Here is a 14,094-nt window from a genome sequence, read left to right as displayed (position 1 = left end):
TATATATATATGTATATATATATGTATGTATATAACTACGAGTATATATCTAATAAGAAAGAGTTGACATTCCACGTATGCTATACATACAACCAAACAAACCCTTTAAACATACAAAATAAATCCTTACACCTTATAACAAAGTGCCTAATACTTGGTTTATGCCTCGTGTACAGGAAAAGGGATTACACCGGGATTATCTCGCTTGTAACAGAACACCTTACACTCGGTTTACGCCTTTCATAAAATATAAAAGAGCTTGTATTTTCCCTTTACAACAATGAGCAATTACTCGAATTTCTTCTCCACACCAGTTTAAATGGTAAGATGAGACCTAAGTCTCCGAACAATTACAATAAAATCAATAAGATAAGAGTTGCAATAATGATAGTAAAGTTTAAAGTTTAAGCTGTCTTCAAAACTGGCGGACAAAATCAATTTATTCTGGCATCAAAATAACGTAAAATTTTTCAGTTTATTCTGGAGCATCAAAATAACGTGCTTACATTTTTCAGAATCAATTAATTCTGGAACATCAAAATAACGTGCTTACATTTTCAGAATCAATTTATTCTGGAACATCAAAATAACGTGCTTACATTTTTCAGAATCAGTTTATTCTGGAGCATCAAAATAACGTGCTTACATTTTTCAGAATCAGTTAATTCTGGAACATCAAAATAACGTGCTTACAGAATCAATTTTTTGGAGCATCAAAATAAGAATTTTTCAATTTATTCTGGAACATCAAAATATCGCTTGCATTTTCAGAATCATTTTTCAGAATAAGTTAATTTTCAGAAGCATCAATTCTGGAAAATCAAAATGTACTTACATTTTTCAGAATCAATTAATTCTGGAGCATCAAAATAACGTGCTTACATTTCTCAGAATCAGTTTATTCTGGAGCATCAAAATAAGGTTTTACAAGATGGAACAGGATAGCCCCAACCCCACTTAGTCTACAAACGCTTTCTTCATGAACAAATTATCCACACCAAGAAACGCAACCAAACACGAAAACAAACAGACATAAAGGCAACAACAACGGCAAAACAGCATCGACATTGATCCAATTAAATTTCTTACACAATAATGCCATGTACAGAACCAGAGCAAGACCAGCCGCCTACAACGGCGCACAGCACACCTATCAATTTCATGATTATCTTCCTGTACATGGGCATGACGTCACGGCGTACTTGCTCTCGAACACGGTACCTGCAGTTAGCATCTCCCGTGGGGCTGATGTCTAGTTCTGAAGCTGATGCCCTCTTTATCAGCGAGGGGCCCAGCATCCAAAAACGAAAGCGTGATTGCATAAGGCAAACTATGCACCTTGGCACAAAGATACCCAGCTATCTTCAGTAAGTTATGGGCCAACCACTCTTTCTGCTTTTGGAAAACAAATGGGCACTTGATGACCCAGGCCTCAGTAGCAGTCTTGAGGTCAAGAGATGGAATTCCCTCGCTCGCTCCTCCGTACCCTGCTCTATCGGTTCTTGGTACGGATAGTGGTTGGACCACCATAGATTTAGCAATAGATATAGTATCAGTTTTGAATAAAAGGAAATGCAGTTTTATGACAGGGAAATTTTGGAGAATGATTCACAAGTGAAATGCGAATTTTTTCTGTAACTGAGACAAAGTACAAGGCATTCGTGAACCAATGACCACATGTACTTTGGAATAATACTTCTAATTATACTTTCTATAGAATGAAATGGACGGTTTCGAAAATACGCTGTCAAGTAGTCATTAGAAATCTGAAAAAAATATATGAAACGTTTAAAAAAGAAAAAGATGAGAATCAATGAAAATTAATAAATTGTAATAGCATCGGTTTGTTCACCTGTTTATTAAATGCATTATACCTCATTGTTATTATTTCAAAATGCAACTGGTCGCAGAAAACCTCAATTTTACCTAATAAAAACAAAATACAAGCTGTGTGTGAGAGAGAGAGAGAGAGAGAGAGAGAGAGAGAGAGAGAGAGAGAGAGAGATCTAAATAACGTTTCTAGGAAGGTCCACAAACATTCTTTTCCTTGTGTTATGTTAAGTTTTATTTTTTTTTTAAATCTTTTTGTGATCAACAGGGCACAGGTCCGAATCCTCCCCTTCTGGAACCCCAGACACCCCAGGAGCCTTCATCCGCAGGCCGTAGAAGGTAGGATGGGGACGAGGTGATTAAAACCCTCCTCGCAGACCTATCGCCATATACAGATCAATAACCTGTCCCCAAAACCCTGTAATTTTTTAATCTATTCGTCTGCCTAAAAGTGAGGCTAGGTAAGAAGGCCCATTTTTTTTCTTCGACCTTCCAATCTTGCTGCTTTATAAGACCAGGTGAATACTCAGCCGGAGTACCCACGTAAGACGTAATGCTCAGTATAGGGGCATCCTGGTCCACTCTCTGGCTGCACTGTTGTATATAGACCATGGATATAACCATAGAGTAAAAAGCAGCTGATGCATTATAAATGCAAAATATGAGATCGAGAGAGAGAGAGGTAAGACTGTACGAAAATTAAATATAATGTAGGATTACGTATTGCAGTGGAAAATGAGTCAGATTACAATGATATCAACTGAATTACAAACTTAACTAATCCCACTAATAAACTGTGCAGTTACTTACTTTCAATTACTGTGACGCAACCTACGTTAAAAAATCAAAATGCCAGCTTCTGGTTCGTGTCTTTAAACACCCAGGAAGCATGTTACAGACTCCAAACGTCTGCAGATGATGATGCTTAATTGTCTCAGATTACGGGTCCTGGAACGTTTTTCCAATCGTAATTGAGAAGAGACAGTAAGAAAGCGTACTTTTGTATATACAGCCGTGGCAAGGTGAAGGTGCTTAACCAAACACAGATGTAAACTCTGCCCTAAAATGGAAGACTGCAGTATCTGCAAAAAAAACAAAAAACAGAGGAAAATGGTAGATACTGCAGTTTTCCCTGGCCTTACTACTGGTTTTGAAGATACTGCAAATGGGGACCCCTAAATACTGTGGGACTGTAGTAGCTTGTATATTTTGTGTTTCACGAGCCCAATAGGTGGCATATCTCAATTTCGAAAATTTTGCAGATACTGCAGTTTTCCATTTTATGGCAGAACTGTTCAGGTACTTTTTGTAAGAATTAATGAAACGTTTTCTAAAAAAAAAAATATGATGATGAGGCAGTACATATCATATATGATGATGATAGTACACCAGAAGGAGGTCAAACTAAATTTCTGTCAAACAAGAGGAATAAGAGTAAATCATAACAGTGGCCATGATATCATATGGTGAACATTGTCATCTCAGAATTTAATTTCTATTTCTCCTTCTGGAAAAGTTAGTTGGGTCTATGCCCTTGATCTTAAATACAACAAAAAGTTCTGGTTATAATCAATTACCACTACCTTGTTGTTCTTTCTTATCCTCCCAAGAATTTTACAACAACCACTCGTCCATTTACTGAACATTGAAATTCCACTTCAATCACAACATACTCCCCCCAATCATCAATAACAATGACTTTCAACCGAATCGTTGTCGAACATTAATCATTCCTTCTTTAAAAGGGATAAAAAGGAAGAAAAAAAAGAAACCCCAAGAAAACCCGTTTACCCCAGAAAGGTGGTACTCTAGTATTCATGAGATGTGGCCTTGTGTCCAATATTACTTTGAATAATTTCACAAAAGGAAGGCTGTGGAACCAGCCATTTGAGGAGGTGCAATATATGGCCTCACCTCCAGTAATTATATCTTATTTTGGTTGACGGGATAAACAGCACGGGAGACCCCTCGCCTCCTCCACGCAACATTCTTCTCCGGCGCAGCCTTGTGGCTACCATAACTTGATATTCAATTCGACATTACCATTTTTTATGGATTTCGGGTGTTTTCTTAATACATCATGCTTATTCAGCAGCGACGATTCACTCCCGTGGAAGCGGGAGAAGGAAAATATTTACGGAGAGGGGATAGTAAAACCCTGGAAAATCTCGTTCTGGAGCTCATCGTATAACAGAAAGGGTTTTTGCATTTTTCAAAAAAAAAAAAAAAAAAAAAAAAAAAATATAAATGATGTCTGAATAATAAAGGCTATTTTTCTAAATTGACCTTACCTAATCTTAAAGGCTATTTTTCTATGTAAAAAAAAAAAAAAAGAGATTACATGATTTCTGAATATAAACAAATGAAAAAACTGACCTTACCTAATACTAAAGGCTATTTTTAATTACAAAAAAAAGATATGATTTCTGAATGTAAACAAATGAAAAAATTGACCTTACCTAATCCTAAAGGCTATTTTTCTTAAAAAAAAAAAAAAAAGATTATATGATTTCTGAATATAAGCAAATGAAAAAATGATCTTATCTAATCCCAAAGACTATTTTTCTTAAAAAAAATTATATGATTTTTGAATATAAACAAATGAGAAAATTGACTTTACCTAATCCTAAAGCCTATTTTTCTTTACCAGTTACTTTCGAAATCAATATAAGCAAATGAAAAACATGACGTTAGCTGATCCTAAAACATTTTTTCTTTACCATCTACTTACGAAATCTAGAAAAGTAAATGAACGCACCTAACAAAAGTAAGTACTGTATATTTCTAATATCCAAAATGCATTTTTGAATGATCTCTACGTTTCAACTGCATTGCTGAAAAACAATGAATTACCTAAAGTATGGCTAAATGTTCTTAAATCTGCTGGGGTGTTACAAATCAATGGAAGCCTAGACGCATTGCAAAATAACTGAAGGGTTTCAATGTTGTGTTAACTATCAGAAAAGTTCGAGGTGTATTAGTAGATACCTGAAAAATTGTGCCTGTGTGTGTGTGTATTGACAGTTAATGGAAATATTTCTAAATGTAATTATAAAAAAATACAAAAGTTCTCCGTAGCAGATAATCACGAAGTTTCAAATGAATTGGTGGACAGTTGTAAGTTGCCAAATGTAATGTCAAAAATAGGTAAGTTCTAATCTTAGCGTCAGACGAAAAAATTTCACGAACCTTTTACTGAATAAATCATTAATATATCGTTGGCTACTCAAGATCTCAAATATATAATCATACCGTATTAAAAGTTCTCTGAATATTGCCAAATGATAAAAAATTAAAATTGTATGGCAGGGGTATATGGCATATATCGGGTAGTAAAATGTTCCAGTTGTATTACCAGTTATTTGAAAAGTTCCAAAACTGTCACAGGTTGATCCACAAGATCGAAAAAATCCGAAATGTACTGCAAGGTAACTGATAAGTTTCGCATGAAATGCCAGATTATAGAAAAAATTCATGAATTGCCCAATAGTCGTCTAAGACTTTCAACCAGGTATCCACAGGTTCCAAATATATACTCGTATAATGATGATGGACAAAAGGTTCCACAGGCATTGCAAGATTATGAAAGTTCCAATAATATTGCACAATAGATCATGCAGTATTAGTGCAATGTGTTGTAATGTATTGTGCAATGTATTGAAATGTATTGTACGAAGATAAAGTTCTGTGTACCTTACAAGGTAATCAGGGTATAAATATTTTTATTACCAGATAACAAGGAAGTTCTTGAGTCTACTTACAAGTAATGCATTGGTTTTTTTTTGAGTGCTGATGGAAAACTCACGGAATTTACTGACTCTCATCAAAGAAAAATACCACTGGAGAACATAGATTTGTATCTAGAACAAAAATTAAACAGAAGGCAGATAGAATGATTTAACAATGAAAACTATTCAAAATTATACAAAGGCCATCACAGCCGAAACTGAACGAAATACTTAAGTCGTTTATGATAGAGAATTAAATATTTCTTTCACCTATCAAAAACAATTCAAGCGTACTGATAAATACATCACCATGAAGAGACCATACAATCAGGCGAAGGAAACAGAGCCATGCGAAAGTGAATAAACATGAAAAATGAAGAATTACTTCTTGCGAGAAATAACAAATTCAGAATTGAAGACAGGGTAGACCTGGAAATCAAAATAACTATTGAAATCATACTATTTTTGGACTCTTAAGTAAAGATTTAAAAAGATGATGAAGACATAACAAGCAAAAAATTTTATCCAAATTAAAACACGTCAGCTCGTTAAAGGTTACCACTTCAATAAGCAGATCACAAAAATTCCCTTGGTAGAAGCGGCCACAGGTACTGAGAGAGAGAGAGAGAGAGAGAGAGAGAGAGAGAGAGAGAGAGAGAGAGAGAGAGAGAGAGTAGTCCATGATTGTAAGAGAGAGAGACACACACACAGAAATATGCAAAAGAGTAGACAAGGATTGTGTGTGTGTGTGTGTGTGTGTGTGTGTGTGTGTGTGTGTGTGTGTGTGTGAGAGAGAGAGAGAGAGAGAGAGAGAGTAGACCACGATTGTAAGAGAGACGGACATGCAAAAGAGTAGACCAGGATTGTGTGCGTGTGTGTGTGTGTGTGTGACAAGAGAGAGAGAGAGAGAGAGAGAGAGAGAGAGAGAGAGAGAGAGAGAGAGAGAGAGAGAGAGAGAGAGCGTCTCTCGCGCTGGAGGTCTGGATGGATGTCAGGCGCGGGCAGGCGGAGTGCTGGGTAGATTGCTAGGTAGGCAACCCTGTGATTTTCACAGCTTAAATCATAAAGGTGTGTGGACACCTCCAGGGCTGCAGGTAGGTCAGGACACGCACGCACAAACACACACACACCTAAACAAACACACAATTTTTAACATGCACTCCCCGACCTCTTTCTCTCTTCTCCTCCTCCTCCCCCTCCTCCTCCGGTTCTACGCTTGACGTTGCTGGAACCTGCTTGGGTTGAATTTGCACAAATATTTTTCAGTGAATGGAATGAATAATAAATGAATAGAGTGAAATAGGTACTTTAATTCCTTTAGCAATGCAAAGGTGCATGATTTGCACTACAACTAATGCAATAAATATTTCAATGTATGGAATGAATAATAAATGAGCAGAGTGAAAGAGACACTTCAACTCCTTTAGAAATGAAAAGGTGCATGATTTGCACTACAAGTTATGCAACTTATTCAACACGACTGTTTTATTTTTCACGCCATAAACATTTTATCCAGCTGAATAACTAAAAATCCACTGACTTAGTTTGCCTGACAATTTTAACTTTGATCTCGACCATACATTAAAAAAATCAGTAGACAAGTCTTTATCATTTCAACATAACAATGGCAGAAGCCTTTAAGTGCAACCAACCAACCTTGGGGCTACACTAGTACTGCAATTCCTTTCAGGTACTGCAATTCCTCTCGTCAGGCTCTCTCTCTCTCTCTCTCTCTCTCTCTCTCTCTCTCTCTATCGTTGACAGAGAACCCAAGAAAAGTAATATACAGTAAAGCCCCATCTATCAGGCTTTACAAGAGATGCAAAAAGGTGTAATAATAGTCATTAATACCTGTACGCTCTTTGAATAATTCATCTGGATAAACCCTAAAACTCACCTGGTCAACCTGTGATTTACTGTAGGAGAAGAGGGGAGTAGGAGACGGGGAGGGAGTGGGGTGGGGGGGGGATGGGCTGATGCCAGAAGGAGGGGACTAGGAACGGATAATGAATGGCTTAAGGTATGAGACAGGAAGAGCATTCAGACGATAGGACACGAAGGCCAAAAACTACGTAAAGATAACGAGAGAGAGAGAGAGAGAGAGAGAGAGAGAGAGAGAGAGAGAGAGAGAGAGAGAGAGAGAGAGAGAGAGGTGACTGAAACATTCGTTGGTGTAGAGTATGATGATAATGTTGCTGATATTTCCTTCATTACATAAAGGGAAAGTTACTACGGGGAGCAAAGTAGCTCCTTGAAGTACCTCGCCTGACGTAATGATATGCAAAACGAACTTTTCTTTCGCTACACGGTAGAGCTTCGCCTTTACGAAAAGTATAACGCGCGACCAGACCTTCACAGCTCTTCTACTCCCTAAATAAAGAACTGCTTGACCTCCTGAATTAGGAACTGCGCTCACTTTATTCCTTTTTTCGTGTTTATTATAATCTATAACGTTCTAAGACACAGGACTGATGTCTTCATTGAAAGTATTTTTTTACCATGCAATAACAAATGCAGATCTGGGTTGCTGCCTCGTAATCTTAAAAAATTAAGTAATAAGAGCATATTTTAATTACACACACACATATAGTATATATATTTATGTGTGTGTATGTGCGCGCACAAGTGCGTATGTATATATACACTACACAGCATTCCATACCACACCCCTTTATCTTCGGGGAATAGCTAAACTAGAAAACGCCTAGCACCACTTAGAAAAAAGGAAAGAGAGAGAGAGAGAGAGAGAGAGAGAGAGAGAGAGAGAGAGAGAGAGAGAGAGAGAGAGAGAAGCCCAGTAGTATCAAGTGCGGGACCAATAGACAGCGCATTTCATTAAAAGAGAGAGAGAGAGAGAGAGAGAGAGAGAGAGAGAGTATCCAGAGAGAGAGAGACCAGAGAGACAGCCCAGTATCCAACAGGGAACCAAGAGACAGCGCATTTCATTAAGAGAGAGAGAGAGAGAGAGAGAGAGAGAGAGAGAGAGAGAGAGAGAGAGAGAGAGAGAGAGAATACCTGGCCCGTTTTATCAGTTGTTGAGGATCCAGAGGTGACGACTGAGAACTGCCTCCAGTGGCATTTTATCTGGAACTACGCTTCCAGAATCCATGATCCGGGTCTAAGCGTCTGTCTAAACGCACGACCAAGTTTAGTATTACTTAGTCAGTTCGTCTTTAAGATCAGGCAGTATGTGTATCTACTGGAGTTAAGAATGTGCAAGCTTAGTAAGATAAAAAAAAATTAAGAATCTATCAATATCAACGTTCCCGCTACCACTTGTGAAAAAACAAGGAAGTACATGCAGACACACACACACACACACACACACACACACACACATATACATATACACACACATATATATATATATATATATATATATATATATATATATATATATATATATATATATAATGATCATATACAATGATCATACTGTATATATTTTTTAGTAGATTAGAAATTGCGAATAAAATCAAGTCACATTTGTACTTACAGGCGACGAACAGGTTTCAGTTGCTTACCTGTAATGAGAAAAAATTAATTAATTTCCTGTAAAACTCACTACAGTTGATTAGATGGTATTTTCACTACCTAACAAATAAACTTGTAGGAAACAGCTCCATAAGTTGTTTTAAATCCTACTTGACAATTCTATAACGAAAATGAATATATACAAAAAACGTCGCAAATATTTTCACAGTGTAATTAGTAATCATCAATAACATTCACAAAAGCGCTCTCAGAAATATTAAGCCTTCTTCCAATTATCAGTAAAACTGAAATAAGGATTCTATTTCAAAATATCTTCATCACCACAAAGTAAAACAACACTTTAAACACGCACAAAGACACCGTTAACAAAAACACCTTGACCGTTTGCAAAAGTATTTAACCTTACACAAAAACACTTTAACCTTGCACAAATACACTCTAACCTTGAACAAAAACAATTTAACCTTGCAAAAAAAAACTTTTATTTGCAAAAAAATACTTTAACCTTGCAAAAACAACTTTAACCTTGCACAAAAACACTTTAACCTCGCATAAAAACATTTTAACCTTGCACAAAGACACCTTAACCTTGCGCAAAACACTTTAACCTTGCACAACATCAATTTAACCTTGCAAAAAACTTTTACCTTGCAATCAAAACTTTAACTATGCAAAAAAACACTTTAACCTTGCAAAAAACACTTTACCTTTGCATAAAAACACTTTAACCGTGCACAAAAACACTTAACCTTTCACAAAACACTTTAACCGTGCACAAAAACACTTAACCTTTCACAAAAACACTTTAACCGTGCATAAAAACACGTAACCTTTCACAAAAACACTTTAACCGTGCATAAAATCACTTAATCTTTCACAAAAAACTTTAACCGTGTACAAAAACATTTAACCTTTCACAAAAACACTTTAACCTTGCACAAACCCAATCTGAGGAGAGAAAACCTAAAATGAATAACGACCCACAAGATAATCATCATGAGATTCTCACATCGTGGGGAGATAAGTAGAATTACTTCCTCTAACAGATGCTTTAATATTAGATCATTAAAACAAAACCTGAAGACAAATTATCCTACAAGTTTCAAGCTTAATAAATTTTTTTTAATAACTGATTTCTTCTTTCTTTCTGCATTTCCTGTTCCTTTCCGTTACTTCTTTCGAATGAACACCATATTCTTTGGAAGCTTGAATTTCAAGTCAATGGCCCCTGTAAACTTCCTCCATATGAATATGGTTCATTTTCTGAATAATAATAATAATAATAATAATAATAATAATAATAATAATAATAATAATAATAATAATAATAATAATAATGACTCAATAAGAACTGAACCTTGAATTTCAAGTCAATAGCCTCTGTGAACTTGCTCCATATGAATATGGTTCATCTTCTGAATAATAATAATAATAATAATAATAATAATAATAATAATAATAATAATAATTCACTGAGAACGGTTAAATCTATAATAAGAGAGATGGTATCTTATCGACTTGTTCTGATTTTTTCTGAGCCTTATAAAAAAAAAAATAGGATACACCGTAACAGTAAAATAACTCTATTACAAAAAAAAACTTGTTCAAACGAACAAAATTATGAGAATGAATCTTTATAACCAGAACTCCTTACTATAAAAAAACCCCATAAGCGGATCCAATTTCCTAGAGTCAACATTTGTTCAAAGTTTGGAAGCTGACCAAACAAATAACAGAAAAATTACAAAAGTTCTGAACCGCATCTCGTTACAAATTAAGAACACTAACACCGGACGCAGTTCTAAATAGAACATAAAAAAAGAAAGAATTTTTCGCATCAAAAACTCACAAACCTTGAGGTACCAGACGCCACTGGAAAATCTAGATTAGAATATGCAGCAAACCTTGAATTCATTTAATTTGGCTGCTTTTTAAGGTCAAACTGAAATGAGGCCGTTTTCCGTTGACGACGAAAAGTCTCTTAAGATTTCTCTATCTGTATAATATAAACACATATACAAATACATACATACATACATAAAGGCAAATGCCACGAAGGAAAGTGAAACAACGGAGTGGTTCCAGGCCGACTTACTGTCCTTTACTTAGCAGTTATTTATATATATTCATGACGTTCCATATTTTTGATTGTTATTCAGTTATATAAATATATATATAAAATATATATATATAGTATATATATATATATATATATATATATATATATATATATATATATATATATATATATATATATATATATATATATATATATATATATATATATATATATATATATATATATATAGAAACTATTATATATATATATCTACATCTATCTACCTGCGCCTTTTTCAGGACGAATTCAATACGATGTATTTACAGTTAACTTTCCAAGCTACAATGTGTGTCGATATAAAGATCTTCCAACTCAACAGTGGGACCAATGAAATCGGGAGAACTGTGTCCGTGGACTTCACATCTCTACATTATTATTATCACTATTTTATTATTGTTATTATTATTATTATTATTATTATTATTATTATTATTATTATTATTACTATATTATTATTTATGTGAAAATACATGTATTTGTTTAAAAAAACCTTAAATGTTGTAGTTGCTCAGTGGGAAAGTTGACAGCATTTCTCGGTTACTGACAAATCAATTCTTGGTGAGGTAATCAACACATCACAAAGCATTTCATGTGAGACGTCAAAACGATTTCTGCTCTAAGTCTTTATGGAAACTAGTGCATGTTGTTGTTCATGATTAAGCCGGCTTTATGCCAGCGGGTTCGCTTGCTCATAGAGCAGCCCGTTAAAAACCAGAGCAGAAACGTCAGACTCACATCGGTATGTAGTTCAGCCTTTCAAAAGCTTAAGTCAGAAAAAATACACAGAGGCAGGAAGAGAATGCCAAAGCAAAGAGATGGTGAAAAGAAACAGTCAGCGAACCGTATAATCCTAAGGGGGGGGATGGGTGGGGGGATTACTGAATTCACCCAGGCATAAAGCTACGTAGCCATCCACGGCAACACCCGTGAAAAGGTTTATAATTGATGAAAACCTCATACCCGAAACTGGGCAATACCTTCTATCGCTAACTCTCTACCTCGTCCCAGTCATTCCAGCCAATCAGGAAGGCGATAAGGATATTAGCATGGCAACGCTCCGCTGGAGGACTGAAATGGCGACTCTCATAGTTAAGAGCAAGGATTACTCCTTCAACGGCTAGTTCACTGTTTTTTAAGAGGTTATACTACGTGAAGGTGAAATTACAGTCGGCCATTAATTACTTTCAATCTTTTACTTTTAATCACGACGAAATTGAAATATAAATATAACCATAAATGGAAAATAAAACACGAATGGTTTTACATAATTTTCGTTTATATCAGTTCGAATGAATGTTTACCGAAGTAGTATATCTAGAGAAGTGGCTTAATATTGAAAATACATGTATGACGTCAATGTGACTAGCAGATTCGATGTATTAACATTATCAGTCCCAGTAAGAATACATTCTAATAGGAAAAAGTCGAAGAACTACGAATTGCAGAGCAGCAATTTTTCACAGAGTGGCCAGACTGGATAATATCTTTCGATGATGATAAATCATGATTATTACAGTTTCGAAAAAGAAAGCCACATTTTCGAGCAACAGGAAAATGGGCAAAGAAGAATGTAGTGTGAAAGGAGAGAAACAACGAACTTGACTCGAATCCTTCCAATAGTTTTGATTAATGCTTTTACTGGATATTAGAATTGTCCAGCACAATTGAAAACATAAATAATGAGGATACTATTACCAACTTTTCCTTTGCAATACAGCAAGTTTGACGCGCATCAGCTCAAGAACAAACAGAAAACTAATACTATCGTTATTAGCATGATTACATAGCCTGCTTTCATTTGACCATCCAAAGTCCAAAATAAAATGATGAGATAAATCCCCAATTTTCTTAACAAAGATTTGTGTCGAGTGCTGTCTCTGCTGAAATCAGGGCAGTTGCATCAACCATATCAAACTCTTGGGGCATAATACCACCTTGACAAGTCATGATCCGAAGACCTGCCATGCCCTCGGCAACAGTCGTGGATGCCCCCTTTTTTTTTATTTCAATTTTTTTTGTAACTGTCATAACGGCTAAAGCATCCTAACACTCCCACTTGTGACATGTACCTCCATCAGTGGAGAAGTTTCTCATTTCCATGATATTTTACCTCAAGAATATACAAACGAAACATGCAAACAGATTTTTATGGCAAATATCTAATAAATACAGTAACATTTGCAAACGAAATGACATAAAATAAGCGAATTTCCGTTGACAAATTAATTGATATGCAATGGGCCCTTTAGAGAAAATAATTTTTAAATAATTTTACAAGCTATGTGGGATTTCCAGAGAGTGTATTCTCTAACGTCATATGAGATTTGCGGGGCAATCTAAAGGGATTTTTGCGGGAATAACTGATATACAATAGAATTTTGATGGGTATTATCTATGACATAAAATGTGACTTTCTAAAGAACACTAAAAAATAATAGGTGAACAATCGAATTAAATGCATGCTACCCTTAAAAATACGGAAAAAAGGAGATGGAGAATATAACGCTATACAAAAATGAGGTGAACAAGAAAGTTACATTAAATGTAACCCTTAAAATACTGAAAAAAGGGGAGAGGGAGAATATGAAATTCTAAAAAAACAGGTGAACAAGAAAGGTGCATTAAATGTAACCCTCAAAATATGGTCAAAAAAAAGTTGGGGGCGGAATTATAACATTAAAAAAAGAAGTTACATAAATATAACCCTTAAAATAAGGTAAAAAGGTGGGGGGGGGGATATAATGTAAAAAATATTAAGTGAACATGAGTTATATAAATGTAACCCTCAAAATACGCAAAAAAAAAAAAAAAAAAAAAAGCGAGGGGCAGGGGAGGAGGGAAATACTGCGGATATATTTTGACAGGTAATAACTGTTCACAGGCGTACACTGACCTACTGAGGTGAAAAGAAATGAACTACAA

General features: G+C 35.3%; 1 protein-coding gene across 9 annotated transcripts in view; it reads right to left on the bottom strand.

Moving 5' to 3' along the window:
* The window catches only part of LOC136846590 (EGFR adapter protein-like), a 1,014,562-nt gene that overhangs the window by 272,480 nt on the left and 727,988 nt on the right, over window positions 1–14,094 (bottom strand). The gene's annotated exons all lie outside the window — the stretch shown is intronic.

The sequence above is a fragment of the Macrobrachium rosenbergii genome, chromosome 15 (assembly GCF_040412425.1).
Source record: "Macrobrachium rosenbergii isolate ZJJX-2024 chromosome 15, ASM4041242v1, whole genome shotgun sequence".
NCBI lineage: Eukaryota > Metazoa > Arthropoda > Malacostraca > Decapoda > Palaemonidae > Macrobrachium > Macrobrachium rosenbergii.
Note: the sequence above shows the minus strand (reverse complement) of the source record. Positions and strands in the feature narration are given on the sequence as shown.